General features: G+C 39.0%; 2 protein-coding genes and 1 long non-coding RNA gene across 4 annotated transcripts in view; all 3 read right to left on the bottom strand.

Moving 5' to 3' along the window:
* The window catches only part of LOC138181434 (three prime repair exonuclease 2), a 227,381-nt gene that overhangs the window by 155,034 nt on the left and 57,855 nt on the right, over positions 1-14,492 (bottom strand). The window lies entirely within an intron of this gene.
* The window catches only part of LOC138181415 (dipeptidase 1), a 247,882-nt gene that overhangs the window by 148,830 nt on the left and 84,560 nt on the right, over positions 1-14,492 (bottom strand). The window lies entirely within an intron of this gene.
* Positions 853-2,529, bottom strand: LOC138183115 (uncharacterized). Its single transcript, XR_011173985.1, has 3 exons — positions 2,222-2,529; positions 1,806-1,959; positions 853-1,240 (listed from the first exon to the last, which is right to left on the bottom strand). It is a non-coding gene; the product is annotated as an uncharacterized LOC138183115 (long non-coding RNA).

The following is a 14,492-nucleotide window of genomic DNA, read 5'->3' on the forward strand; positions in this document are numbered from 1 at the left end:
AGTACCCACGATCTGCTTACAATGCACCAAATTAGAAAATGATACATTAAAAAAAAAATCGAGGTCGCATTACGCAAAGGTAATTCAACGCGTTTTCCAAACAACCGGAGAAGATCAAACTCGTAGGCGACCGACTGTAAATAAGCAGGAATCAGAAAGGAGGAAGGATTGCGACACGCGCGGGTGTCCTTTACAGCGATAGATCCTGCCGTAATTTCACCGCTGAATCAGCAACTGCTGCGAGTGAGCGGTTCGTGAAGTGGAAAGTCCATTAACCGACATCCTGTTGCCTGCCTCTCGCTTTTTTTTTCGCCCCTTCGTCACCCACTTCGCCAGTCTACAACCTTCCATTACGATAATATAGAGTTCTTGTAGTTCGACCTCGCGGTGGAGAAGATTAGGGTCGATCTCGACCCGCCTAATAGAATGGATGCTGCAAGGGCTTCTCGCGCGGTCTTCTATCAAACATCGCCGATACTTCAGATATTGAAAATTGAAAGCCTCTTCGAGAAATGCCCTCGACCTTAACGTGTTAATCCTGTGGGAACCCTTGAAAGGTTTCTTTTCACTCTTTTTTTTCTCTTTCAAGATGGCTACTTATTCTTACGCTGACAGCTCTAAACCCCTTGGAATATCATTAAATTGTTTTATATAATAATTTTCAAAGAGTAAAGATATACGAGCAACTCGATGCAAGCGTAACGAAAGCGTATCTTTGTTAAAAAATTTAGATTAATTCAATCAACAATCGAAGATAATACAGCGATGATACGTAATCAGTGTATAATCGATATTTATGCAGAGGATTTTATGAATTTTTATAAATATTTACGAGTATCTATAGTACGGTAATGTGTTTTATTGTTTGACTGCGTATAGACCTTTTTGTTACTTTAGGGGATGACGTAAATTTTAGGATTTCAGTGATAGAGATTTTTATAACGTTCAGCTTTGAAATAGGATAAAGAGACAAAATTCGCAAAGTTTCAAAGATTAATGAGTCAGTTCTCTCGTTTGCTGGATTTATCACCGTGCTTACCGCTATTTATGTAAGTTTGAAAGTTTGAAAGTTTGATATATAGAAGTTCAAAGTTTTGCCATGTTTGCCAAAAATTAATTATTCTTTATAAAATCTTGAATATTGATAAATAAAGAAGTGTACTTCCAAGCACTGTACCACTGCTATTTAATGCCAATTATAATCGTTACGAATCGACGTTAAAAAGAACAATTCATAAACCTGCGGAATTAAAAAGTTGATTAAATTGTCACCTATACGTGTACAATTGCGACAATAATTATCGTTGGTATACCGTTTGATCGCTAGCGAAATTACTAATACCAAGCGAAAGTTTGAAGCGTAGGTCGATTTTCAATTTTAGCTCGGGCACATCGCATGTTTGTTATTAATGTTATCTTTTTGATGTTAAGTAAGATTAAGTTAACGAAGGTTTTTAAGATAGTTTAGGTTATCTCGTTGGAAGAGATGTCTTTTGAGACACTGATGAGATGTTGATGATACATTAAGGTAAACGGCGAGCAACTCTGTATCAAAGGAAAGAAGTTTTCTCTATTTATAACTATAAAACGTATCTCGCGTTACATCGAAAATGTAATTTTCAACTGGCGGAAGGAGCTTCCAAGAATTAAAAATTTCAATCTTTAATTTTCTCCCTTCGATCTCAAGCTTTTACGTAAAAACTCTCCGCGGTATCTGAAGCAATTTTTCGTTACTTTACGCCGTATCCTAGAAAATACTTTCTACGCAAAATTTATTTTCCGTTATATCGCAAAAATTTACATACATGAATGCTTGAAATAAAAACGGCCGATTCTTTCCTATGAAAGAGGCGAGTCTTATGAAAGATTCAAATATAGAAAAATACTTCAGCCACATTTCTATGGAAGGTTTCCACAAAATTTCACCATTTTCTTTTCTTATCGATATCGACTGCGGTCCTGAAAGCACACAGCCAACGTATCAGCGCACCGGTGATCTATCGGTAGAAGAACCTCGATTAGAATATTCACAGAGAACCGATCCATTTCATCCGATTAACTTCATCGTTCCGACGAACTCATTGACAAACACCATGCCGTATGAACAACGAAAAAATAGGAAAAATCACACTGGAAACGTGTCGATTAAACGAAACAAATGAAGGGAGCTGTGATCGTTCCGGCGATTAAATTCAGCCAAAGTGTCAAGACAGTGACAAACCTGTCTCTATTACTCCAAACTCGAAACCAGCGTATCGATCTGACCCGCGGCAAGAGGATTGATGACATAGATCCTTCACGGTTCGAGTGAACTGTTCCGGTACATCGGGCAAATTCAAGGCCAACAACTGCTGGAGATCTTGCTTCGATTTTTCAATCTCGCCAGAATTTCGTTTAAACTCTTCCGTCTTGTTCTTTCTTTCTACGTATGGAATTGGTAGGGAAATAGCGTCGGTTTTCTAAATTATGGCAATATGAAAATCAGTTTATTTACTAATATTACAGTTGCGCTGGGAACGTTCGCGTAACTTCGTGTAATTTCGATGAATAGCGCGACGAAATAAATTGAATCTGAATTCAGGACAAGTTCGGTCTACGGTATAAATATCATAGCGAACGTTTTAATTGGAATATTTTATACATTTCTACACGCTTACGGGCTAAATTTGTACATATCTTTTGCACTTTTACACTTAAGCTTTCTATGAATGTACGAACATCCGCAGTCTAATTCTTATTTTACCTAATCAATTATATCGTATCCATTGTTTTCCGTACGATCAACACATCAAGCATAGAAAGAAGGCTAAAAAGGAAACACCTAACAGATCTCACAAAGGATATAACCTGACAAACACGAAGATGGTACTCCGCTGGGGGTAGCCACCCACATGATGATCAAACAGCCAAAAAATTCTACCAAATGTCCAAATTGGACAAATTGTGAATGTAAACAACTAAAAAAAAAAAAAATTGTTTTCCGCGATTGCAGAAAATTTCTTGATATCATCCTCATCGAAAAGGGTGCTGTATGTTTTTGTTCGACTTCAACCGATCTCTTTGTGTTTCTTCCAACTGAATAATTTTCTAGCGGGCGAAAATGGCGATAACGCGATGATCCTTGTTGGACGAAGCGTTTTTAAGGTTTTCAACGGTTGCTGCTAATTGTTTAAAAGCACGTCGGCTATCGGCAGGCTGGTTAAGAACCGAAATACGGTTATCAAGTAGTAATTAATGTCCACGGGCGGTACCATGAATTATTCACGTACGTTGAACAGCAGATAACTCTAAACTTGATTAAAGTTAATAACGACGATGACGCCCAGCGATTTTAGCCTGCACCCTGTACCGTTGGACGCGCTGCACCAGCCACGAAAACCTCCGTGTCGCCAGGAAATGAATTTACGTGTTGGGTTATGGACCGCGCTAACGACGATGAGCTCGAGTTATTATTTTAAGATAAATATTTGCTTCTTTTTTTACGTTATTTTTCAAAGTCGAACGTTTAACGATATATCTGTGCGCGTAATTCTTGACAAAATATCATCGAACAGCTCTTGAACGATCTTTACAGATTTTCACGTAAGTTGAAACGAGATCTTAGATTCTAGCGATCTTAAATATTCTGTAAGACAAAAAACTTAATAATGATCTTCGTACGATACCAAAGAACCTATAATAATCTTCACGCGACTCCAAAAAAGCCTATGACAGCCTTCGAATGACCTTGATCCAGTTCGTATAATCTTCAAATTATCGTGGACGAAATGGGACAAATTCGTTCGAACGATTCGTAATAATTTCTGAACAGCTTGCAACTATTTTTAACGACGTCCAAATGATTTTCATTTTTATCTAATAAAATCGTTGATACATTAACGTTCTTAGGTCGTATATGTAGTAACTTATGTGTATCTTAGAGTAAGGACAAGTAATGATGTTATATTTAGAGTTTAGTTTAGTTTAATAAGCGATACTCGATACAAAGGACTGATCACAATCTCGTCGTACGTCTTATTACCATACTCTCCGGCTCCTCCACTTACACTCTCTGACTTCTCGATTCACACTGTCGTCGTCTGACACTAGTTAGTGTCGAGTGGTGGTATTTGCTATCGAGTGCCACCACAGGCTTTTCTTCCACGATACTACATATATGATACCATGATATAAAATTTTAATCCAAACGACGCTTTCTTATCTCGTAAATTGTAAAAGATTATTGAGATATGTGTAATTTTGTGTGCTAGACTAGATTGGCCGCGTAGTAGTGGCACACGTATGTGAATATGAGTGTGTGGAAGTTGCGTGTGCGCGGCGTCTCGAAAAACAGACGAACGTAATTGTTCCGTTGGCAGTGTGGTATGGAAGATGCTGAGACAAAGGAAGTGCTGAGACGCGTGCAAATGTATATCGACGAAGATCCTGGAAATCGTTTGTTAAATAAATCTAAAACTATTTTAACATGAATTCCAAGTGTAACCTTAGCGTCCCTTTACTTTTATTTCGTCAATCAAGAACCACAATTCTCAACAAAGATGTTATTTCATTTATCTCTTAAACTGTTCTGCATAAAAGACATAACCCATAAAGGATATAACCTAACAAACACGAAGATGGTACCCCACTGGGGGTAGCCACCCACATGATAATCAAACAGCCAAAAAATTCCATCAAATGTCCAAATTGGACAAATTGTGAATGTGAAATATTAAATAAAAAAAAAAAAAAGAATTGTTCTGAGATGTTTCAACAGGGATTTACACGTTTCAACGAAGAACGACAGACCACGCACACCGACTAGAATGAAAGTGCGTTCGAATAAAATCAACGATACCGTCGAATCTGTCTGGGAGCTGAAAAATAAAAATCAGATATGATCGAGCACGGTAGCGATCGTTGAATGGGTGCTTCAAATAATTCGAGGCTCAAAGTCTCAAGGGACTTAATTCACCGTGAAACGATTATCACCCTCCGTTTGCCCGAATGTCACGTAATCCCGAGGACTCGGTCGCTTTTATTCTCGAAGCCGGCCCTTCCTCCGCCACGCCGCTACCAACAATACCGAATTCGTGGTACCGTGAACGAACCGCGCAGGAATGGCCACGACAATCTCCCGATAAATATTCATAGGCGACAGGAACGCGAAGCGTGCTCCGTCGTAAAACGACATGGGCGAACTTTAACGACGTCTCCTGGTTCTTTGACGACGCGATGGCGGTACACAAAGCCACGCCGGAAGTCGATGGAATCGACGCTTACCGATTTTCTCGTCGAATTAAGGCAACAAAGAGAGAAAAAAGAAAAGAAAAAAAAAGAAAGAAGAAAGAAAAAGAACAATGAAAAGAGCTGGCGAGTAACGTCAAAGGCTGCCGACTGCAATATCGCTAGACGAACCTTTCGAAACCGCGTTCCTGGCTTACTGGCTGGGATCCAGTTTAAAAATGCGAAGAACGGAGTGGTTCGAAGTAATCGGACGCAGGGCAGGCTATGAGATATTTGATTGGAAGGGGAGACAGAGGGGAAAATTAGATTAGGGGGAATCGTGTGGTTGGGAAAATGGCAGAGCAGAATGTGGGTCGTGTAGAATTTTACGTTTTTAGCGGCTTGGTTTAGATATGTTTTTGCGAGCCAGCGCTCTGAAGTTAAATTGCGATCGCGTTGGCAGAGGTTGTACACTCGTTTGTAATCCTACTCCTTCGCTTCCGCGAGAGTATATGTTTTCCTCTTCTCTATGGTAATACCATTCGTGAAATGTTGCCGGGTGTTTGGTGATTAAGGGGCAGGAGGATGAGACGCGCTACTGTTATTGTAGGAACACGTAAGAGAACCATATGTTAACATTTCCATGCGAGGCGATTTGAAATTTGAACGAGCTGCGATATAATTTCACGTTACCACGGATGCAGTTGATGTTTGCTGATGCGTCTATGTTTTATCATATTACATACATAGCTTTCGTTTCTTTTATTTCTCTTTTTATAATATATTCGATGGTCGTTTGTTTCCAAGTTGCATCTAATCAAATTTCGTTATTTAAAATCTCATCGATCGTACAGGTTGATAATGATAATGTACTTTTTCGATAAATATATTTAACGATAATATATTCGAACGTATTCGTATCACTAAATATATATTAAATACATCCGACGCCGAATAAACGAAACAACTGTTTGCAATTATAAACGAATTCGCTCCGTGTTCATCATTTTTTTATCACATAAAATTATAAAATGGTACGATATTATCTGCTCCATATCCAGCGGAACGTTGCTTGCTTGCATCCAGCGGCAAATGCGACTGCAATGTAAAAAGTAAACAATTTTTACGCGCACTTGAACAAAAATAGATTATCTTCGATATTCGAAAAATCATTTTACAAATATGAAAATGGCTACTTGTTAAGGACCAAATAAACATCTGTAAAACTTTAACGGATTAAGATGTCGTAAAAGCTTTACGCTACATTACAGATAATCTGTTTTTAAGTTCGCGCAAAAAGGTTATACTTTTTACAGACAAGTCACATTTGCCGCTGGCTGCAAGCAAACAAGGTTCCCCGGATATGGAGTCGGATAACGTTGTACCGGTCCAGCTATTTCCTGATTTTACGTAATAAACAAAATATGAACGCAGAGTCAACATGTCGCTTAGAGCTTCGCTAATAAAAATCTTGCCCCTTTGCCACATACTTTCAGGCACAATAAAATGTTGGATTCGCCCAACTAAAATGTTGCAAATTCCCCTGTGAATTAAATTTCAGTCCAACGAAAAGACAATTCTTCTCTTAATCACCCAAACGTTATTTTTCAAAAACAAAAATAAAAAAATACGCAAAAAGGAAAAGAACAAATTCTAAATCATCGAACTACGGTCAAGTTAATATCGATTTTCCACGACAATTCGAGAGAGCGCTGACAATTTGAAAAATTGACTTTCTCAGATCGATCGGTTCGATAATGAGAGAGCAGCTATTTACGCGGCGAATAACCGAGCTCTATAATAGAGAAGATAGCCGCTTGTACGCAGTCGAAATTCCCGTATATGCTTTCACGGTAACGTGTTACGTTTTAATCCGGTATTACGGTGCAGACTGTACATCATAATCTCGGATCGAGCAGCCGTGGCTAAATGCGTTGCACGTGTAGCGGCGGTGACTTCGTAGCTCGTCCGCTAACGTGCTTCGTAACTGGAACTAACTGTCGCAAGCCAAGGCTGTCGCTCGATTTCCGTTCTGCGATTTCACTCGAATCAAACTTTGAATTTACATCTATATAAAGTGGAATCGCGTAACTGTTACAGCTAATGGTACCTGATTCCTGCATTTTCCACTTTTATTTTTCACCGTTCCAGTGTTCACCGGCGTAGTTAGAAAGTATTCATTATAGGAAATTATTGGAAGATTATCGAAAATCGATTATCTATGAAAGCGTTCTGAGAATTTTTTCCAGTGGAAGCGTTGCAGGAACGAAGAATTAAGGATATCAAATAATTTCAAAGTAAAATGAAGATCATAGGAAAAAGACGCGATTACGTTTTTCGTTAACTGTTTGTTTCACTGGCAATTAAAATAAAGGAATATTTCAATGTAAGATACATAGTTAAATAACATGGAAGGAATCTGAACGGTGTAATAGTTTATAAAATTTTGTAGAAATCAAAGGTATAATTGTTAAGACAAATAATATTTTAGCTAGAAAAATTTACCGAATGTCCAACTGGACAAATTGTAAGGTACAAATTAAATAATAAAAAGGTAATATTTTAATATGGTCACGAGCAATATTGTTTTAATTACGAACACACTTCTACATTCTACATTCAGAACAACAATTTTGACATACAATACAAAAGTTACAAATCGATGCTTACAAGAACACAGATTCAATATTAATGTTAAAAGGTTACGCACGTACATTGACGTAATTTAAACTGAAACATGAAATTTTTCATAAAATTGATTAAAGTGTATAATACTTCAGCAGGAAGACTATGTCGCGTTTTTTTATACGATACAGCAGCAAGTAAAGAAAATTAAGAGGAAACTAACATCGAATGAAATGGAACGAACAGTCAGGTACATATGTGCTCGTTAAGTGGTCGAATTTTTGCGGTGTAACAAGAAGCCGAAATTCGAGGTCGACTAGGTCGACGTGCAAGCTGGATGCTAGTTCACTGGTACGGCAATGCGCGAGGTAACAAATTGCCAGTAATGAGGTTAAATACGTTTGAGCATTTATCATCCACGAGACGGCTACTGCCGGCATTGTGAATCTCCCGTTAATGGCAATCGTTCGGCTGCGTCTGACACTGAGTGCCACGTAAGTCTGATGCCCGATAGAGTTGGGAAAAGATAACGATCGATGCCTTAAGAATACGTATAATTATGCGCTTTTCATTTATGCGAAGTCTGAGAAATAATACTTTGTCAGAAAGTTGGACAGTTATATTTCAGTGAATTTGAAAATCAATTTTTGGATATCATCGAAGTAAGTTTTACATACTTGGATAATAATATCTCGAGTATTTAGAATAATAGAATTAAATGGAGTGAAGTACCCTATAGAGTGGAAAATCGGACGATACCTTGCGATAATTACATTTAATTTATACGAAGCTCGATAAGGGGATATTTTCGAATGTTTGAAAAATAGTATTTTCAATATCGAGAAAATATCTTTAGAGAAATGATAATTAGATAGAGTGTCATATAGGTTTGAGACACAATGGGGTGAAGACGCGTAAGAAATAGTACTTGGTGAGTAGCTTTAATTCGCACGAAAGTCGAGAAATAATATTTCTGGAACGTTGAAAAATAGTATTTTTTTTTTTTTTTTAGATATTCGGAAGATAATATCATCAACGAAAGATTAATTATCTGTTCTCGTTAATTCTAGAAAGCTTCTGTTATTAGTTCGATGGTTACAACTATTTAGTTCATGTAGATTGGTATTAGCGAATATATATGGCTATTGTAGCAGAGGTGTAGTTGCGAAGTGCATTACAGATGTACCTATCAGATTATAGGACACCATATTAACAGTAGTATAGAATTGTACAGTAATGGGGTCAACAGTAACGGGTAATAGGGTATATAGTATCGTGGGATAATGACGAGCACCGAATACCAGACACCGAATACTATCTTTACTCGCGCGAATGTAGTATCGTAACGATATAATCTAGAAAATTCAATGTTTTATTATTTTATACATATAAAATTCCTGTTCGAAAGTTGAGAAATTTTAATCCGTGGAACAACAATGTAACTGATATAATTGTGGTTCTACAGGTTTCTACAGGTAAAATATAATAATAAAAATCCAACTGAATCTCGACAAATGGCAAATATGCCGTCTAATCATGACGAACGTTTTAAATCTGAAAATCACGAGACACGGTGTTATTGAGATGGGACAATAGACAACAGAATCGCGTAACGTCGCGATAATGACATATAATGGGATTTCATTGGAAACTTTCCAACTATAAAACTCAATTGTGGATCACTAAGTTCGATGACCCGGTAGACCTAACGCTCCACCTGCAAAATTACAATAAACCTTAGTTTAGAAACTATCGGGCAAAGTAATCCGGATAACGCGCTAAGAACGTAAATCTTCGCTGTTTCCTTTCCACTTAAAAACTCGAAACTCGATCATCCTAAATTTCAGGTCGATCCGTTTAACCATACACACACACATACACATACACACGAATACACGCAGCGGGAAACTTGGCCAAGTTTGACCACTTGCACCGAATCTTCCACCTAATAGCGACCCAACTTCAACTTTCTCTCCTTATCCGCAAGTTATAATTTCGTCCAGTCGGGAACGTGGCTCCGCTAACAGAGATATTTTAAAGAGATACGAGAGATACGCGAAGAAAGCAACAGATTTTACAATGTACAGTGTCGTATACGCTGATGAGAAGATCATAGAGAGTCTGTCTTTGTCGTGAATACACTTCGTGTTTCGTATGGAATATCAGCGAGTTTCATCCTCGACGAGATTCAAGGATCGAGAGATCACGCACGTTCCTTTTGTTTCTTTTTAATTTCTGACTTTTCAGAAGATTACTTCGATCATATCGGTAACGAGATGTCCGATTTTCTTTCTATTGTATCGTTCGGCGCATGTTTCCTGGACAGGCAATAACAGAGCGAATGAAATGCGGCGTATTCCCAAATTTATCGGAATATCTGAAATCGGGAAATCTTCCTGGGAGACTAACAATTTTCTTCGCGCGAAACATTTGACCTACTTCTACGTATATTGCATCGCGACTAGTTTATCTTGGAGGTCGAGGACATTGCGCGATCTGTCTACGTATTTCTTCTTGTACGTATATTTGTAATATTTCGCAAAATTATAAATTATTAAAAGATCCAAAGGTAACTCAGCGAGTAACTAGAGACAAATTGTAGCGTTGATAATTATTCCATCTTTCCGAATTACGCATCTTCCGGGCTTGAAAGGGAACGTTATTCGTATCCGATTTTATTCTTTTGTTATCATCCGAAGGAAATTCGGAGCTGTGAAAATAATATTACTTAACGTATCCAATAATTCTGTTTGATTTATTCGTTGCTTTCTCGACGGTTGATTACGAGACCTAGCGAATATTAAGAAGCGTATAATAAACGAATATCGATTAGAAACGGCAACAACTTAAAAGTTCGATACAAAACAAGGAGAAGGTAAAAGATTGGACTTTGGTTGACGCGCTGCTTAAGACTTGTAAATTATGAAAGCGTTGCAAAGATGTTCTCGCCGAAATCCATTAACCTTTATTCTCTACAACATCTATTAACGTCTTAATACACGTTTCTTCATTGTCGCCGACTATTATCTGCCGAGGAGTATCAGAGATACGAGCGACACGCTCCACGAAGGTTGCCTGTAATGGTCGCGAGAACGGCAAGATTGTCGTGGATATTACTTTTCGCGCTGCAAGCTATCAGCCCTTGGAGAACCTCGTAATTGACATTCCCGGGGAATGGTTACAGCCAGTACATTTTCGCCTAGGAATGCGCGATAAGAGGTAATGAAACGAATAAGGAAATTTCGTTTCGCGTCGTTGCTAGACGAGGACGTTATATCGGCGAGTGGAAGACAGGCAAGAAGATGGAAAGAAACGGTGATCCGAAGGACAGAAACGACGAGTAGCTGGTAAAATTACTCAGCCCCTCTTTCAACGGCCTTGTCTTCGCCCTTTAACCTCGTTCGAGGTCTTTATTCGCGCGAAATAACAGAGGAGCAGCTAAAATTCCGTGGACGTGAAGGGAAACGGAAAAGCTTTTAGGCCGAGGGGAAAGGTTAGGAGGTTCGAGTATCGCAGCAGTTTCGCGAGGAAATAGCAAAAGGTACAAAGGTTCGGCTTTGAATGTGTAATAAAAGCAGCTGAAGATACCATTCGGTCGATGTTTATATTCAGAGTTCTTCTTTCGCTCGGTTTCATTATCTTTCAGTTGCTTCCGTCTGTCTCTTCGAGTTAGCTTTAAACGATTCTACGCTATTTTCTATCGGCCTACGATATTTATAGACCTATCCGCATCGCTTAACTGTATAAATTGATAGAATTAGAAGGAATATTCATCGAATAAACGTTAACCATCGAAGCTTTCTCGCATGGTAATCGGAACAACTAGTAGAAATATTACGTGAAACGTGATAGCTACCTAGCGTAGTCTCGAGTCTTGTATCGTCCTATTGTCATTTTTAACGTTGATATCGAAGTAATTCTTATCGATCTTAACAAATTGGAAAAATTAAAATAGCATCACGGAGATAGCGTATTTGAACAGTCAATTATCGATCAGGTATATTAACCCTTTGCACTCGGAATTTGCACTGCCAACGCTTTTAAGCGTTTTATTTGAAATTTACTTTAACTAAAGAATAAGACAATTTAAATAAATAAAGGAAGAAACAAATTCACTTAAATGTTTTATTCACACTATTGTTGTATTTTGTAATTTTTAAGCGTATGATATATCTTCAAACAATTTCCAGGACGCAGTCCTGCTTTTCTTTCGTACGTTACACAAAAAAATGTGGGACTGAAGGAATGTCGAGTGGGACTCGACAAAGGAGCTCCTCAGATAAAAAATGACGTCGAGTCATTCGACATAGGAGTGCAAAGGATCGATAACTAACGATATTCAGATCGAGATCCTCCTGATTATACGTTTACGAACGCTATTCGTTAATAGGCTAGAACCGATACAAGATAAGAAGAATAAAGCAATTAACGGCGATAAATCAGTAACACGAATGATACTCGATAGCGAACAGGAAGCGTGTTTTTAAAGTCTCACCAAAGGAAGAATGAATCCGGCACTCGGGTAGCAATTCAAGCTCTCGTTGGCCGCAGACCAGTCACGCGTCACGCTCGACCCGTATGCGCCACCTCTACGCAAATCGAACAATGCTCGGCAAACTACCCTGTTCTACCATGTAACTCGCGAAATGACGCGTGCAATCGTCTTTCGTTTCGTCTCTATGCGACTCACGTCCCCTTTTCCCGACCCTTCTGGCTACCTTCGACCTGTCTAACTATTTTCCGCTTCGTATTCTATACAGGGTGCTTCGGAAAGTTAAAGTCAAAGAGCACGTAGAACTCGAAAAAGATCTTAACAGAAACGTTGTCGGTATATCTTTTCATTTCGACCATCGTCGAAATAACGAAAAGTACGCAGTGGAACAACGCTGTGACACTAAAGCCGTGTCTTCCGTTACTTTTGTTAAACCACACGAGTATAATTATCACGTATTGCGTTCGTTATACTCGATCCAACAACAAGGTGATACGATTCAACGCATGCTCTGACGAATATGACGTTCCAAGTGCATGCACCTGCGAACCTACGCATTTCACTGCCTTGACACATCGAGTTCGAAACGCGCAGCCACTGCAACCGTGTACTAATTCCACAAGTGGCGAGACAGACGCGTAGCAAAATCTCTTAGGCTACGTTAAACGTGCTCGATAGTGGAGAACGTCTTACGAAAGCGAAACTAAGAATATCTAAATCCATATTTGCAGAGACTTTCGTTAATTTCGACGACTGCTACCTACGCCTAAAGCTCGACACCAACTCTCTGATACACCCTGTAGATACGCGCTCATGGAAAACGACGGAGGCGTACATCCGCGACGTCGTTTTCGACGGGACGACAAGGCAGAACAATGTCCTTTCAACTCGTTAGAAGACCATGCGCTCGCGAAAAGGTCAGACTCGTCGGAGGAGAGGGTGGCACGGATAAGAGATGCCTGGTTGGTGCATTTTTCTCATTACTTCCGGGATTCGCGCGCCTGTCGCTGTGCTGGCTGAATGCCGGTATCGATTTTGATATTCTTCCGTAGCTACGGAATGCACGCGGCCGCCTCCAAATGAATTGGCGACGGGGAAACGTTGAAGCGGCTGTGTAATGGACGCGTCATCGTTCCGCTGATTTATGCCGGGAGTCGCGTTATCCGGGATAAGGTCGAGAAAGAGAGTGCCTCCGTTCTGGTTTAATCTCCGCATGCACCAGTTTTCGTGGCTATGAAGAGCGAAGGGCAGAGGGCGGTTTTTTTAGCGCGAGCTGCTAAAAGGGCAGACCTCTTTTCCTTTCAGAGAGTCGAAGGGGGTAGATGATTTCTCCAAGTTATCTACGAGAGATTGAAATCGAGCGTGAATAAGGTAAATCGGATAATTACTCGATTAGAAGGAATGGTTGGGATTTTTGATGAATATCCTTCGGAAGGACGTTGATTTATCGAAGCGTCCACGAAGGAGATGGAAATTGCACTCGAACAATGTAAATCGGATAATTAGCCGATTAAAAACAATGGTTAGGATTCCTGGTCAGTTTCTTTCGCAAAGATATCGATTACGGGTACAGTAACGTTCGATCGTTTGCTTTCACGACAGACTGCTTTTTAATTTTTAATTTTCATTTTTAAGGAGATTTCTTTTTTACTCAGCTTGAACCCGGTCGAGTTTTCCCATCTAAATTTACATCGATTATCATGTAGGTCGGCAATAATTACGTGTCTTGTATATATTATTACGCTATTGTATTATGTACTCGAACGTATTCGCATTAGCGGAAATGTAAATTATTGAAATGGGCGAATAAAACATTCAATTGGAATAATAAATAGATTATATATAAAGATCGAAGGGTGATTTTTCGAAGTATGTAAATGGCAGAGATCGAAATTGAATGTAAATGGTGTAAATTGAATAATTACTAATTAAAATGGAAGGTTAGAATTTTTGCTGAATTTCTTTTAGGAGTGTTAAATAACACAGGGTTGTATGCTTTCACGATAGTCGTGCAGATAAAAAGGGGCTGATACAGGGGATATTCAAAACGATGGCACCATTGGGAAATAAGTCGAAAATGTGGAATGATTTTCGAACACACCTTGCTCCATTTTCACGAGGTATCATGCTTCTATCGTTTAAATATTTAATTTCCTTTCGGTGAATTGCT

Source organism: Bombus flavifrons, chromosome 1, assembly GCF_040668555.2.
Source record: "Bombus flavifrons isolate JBK064 chromosome 1, iyBomFlav1_principal, whole genome shotgun sequence".
Classification (NCBI taxonomy): Eukaryota; Metazoa; Arthropoda; class Insecta; order Hymenoptera; family Apidae; genus Bombus; species Bombus flavifrons.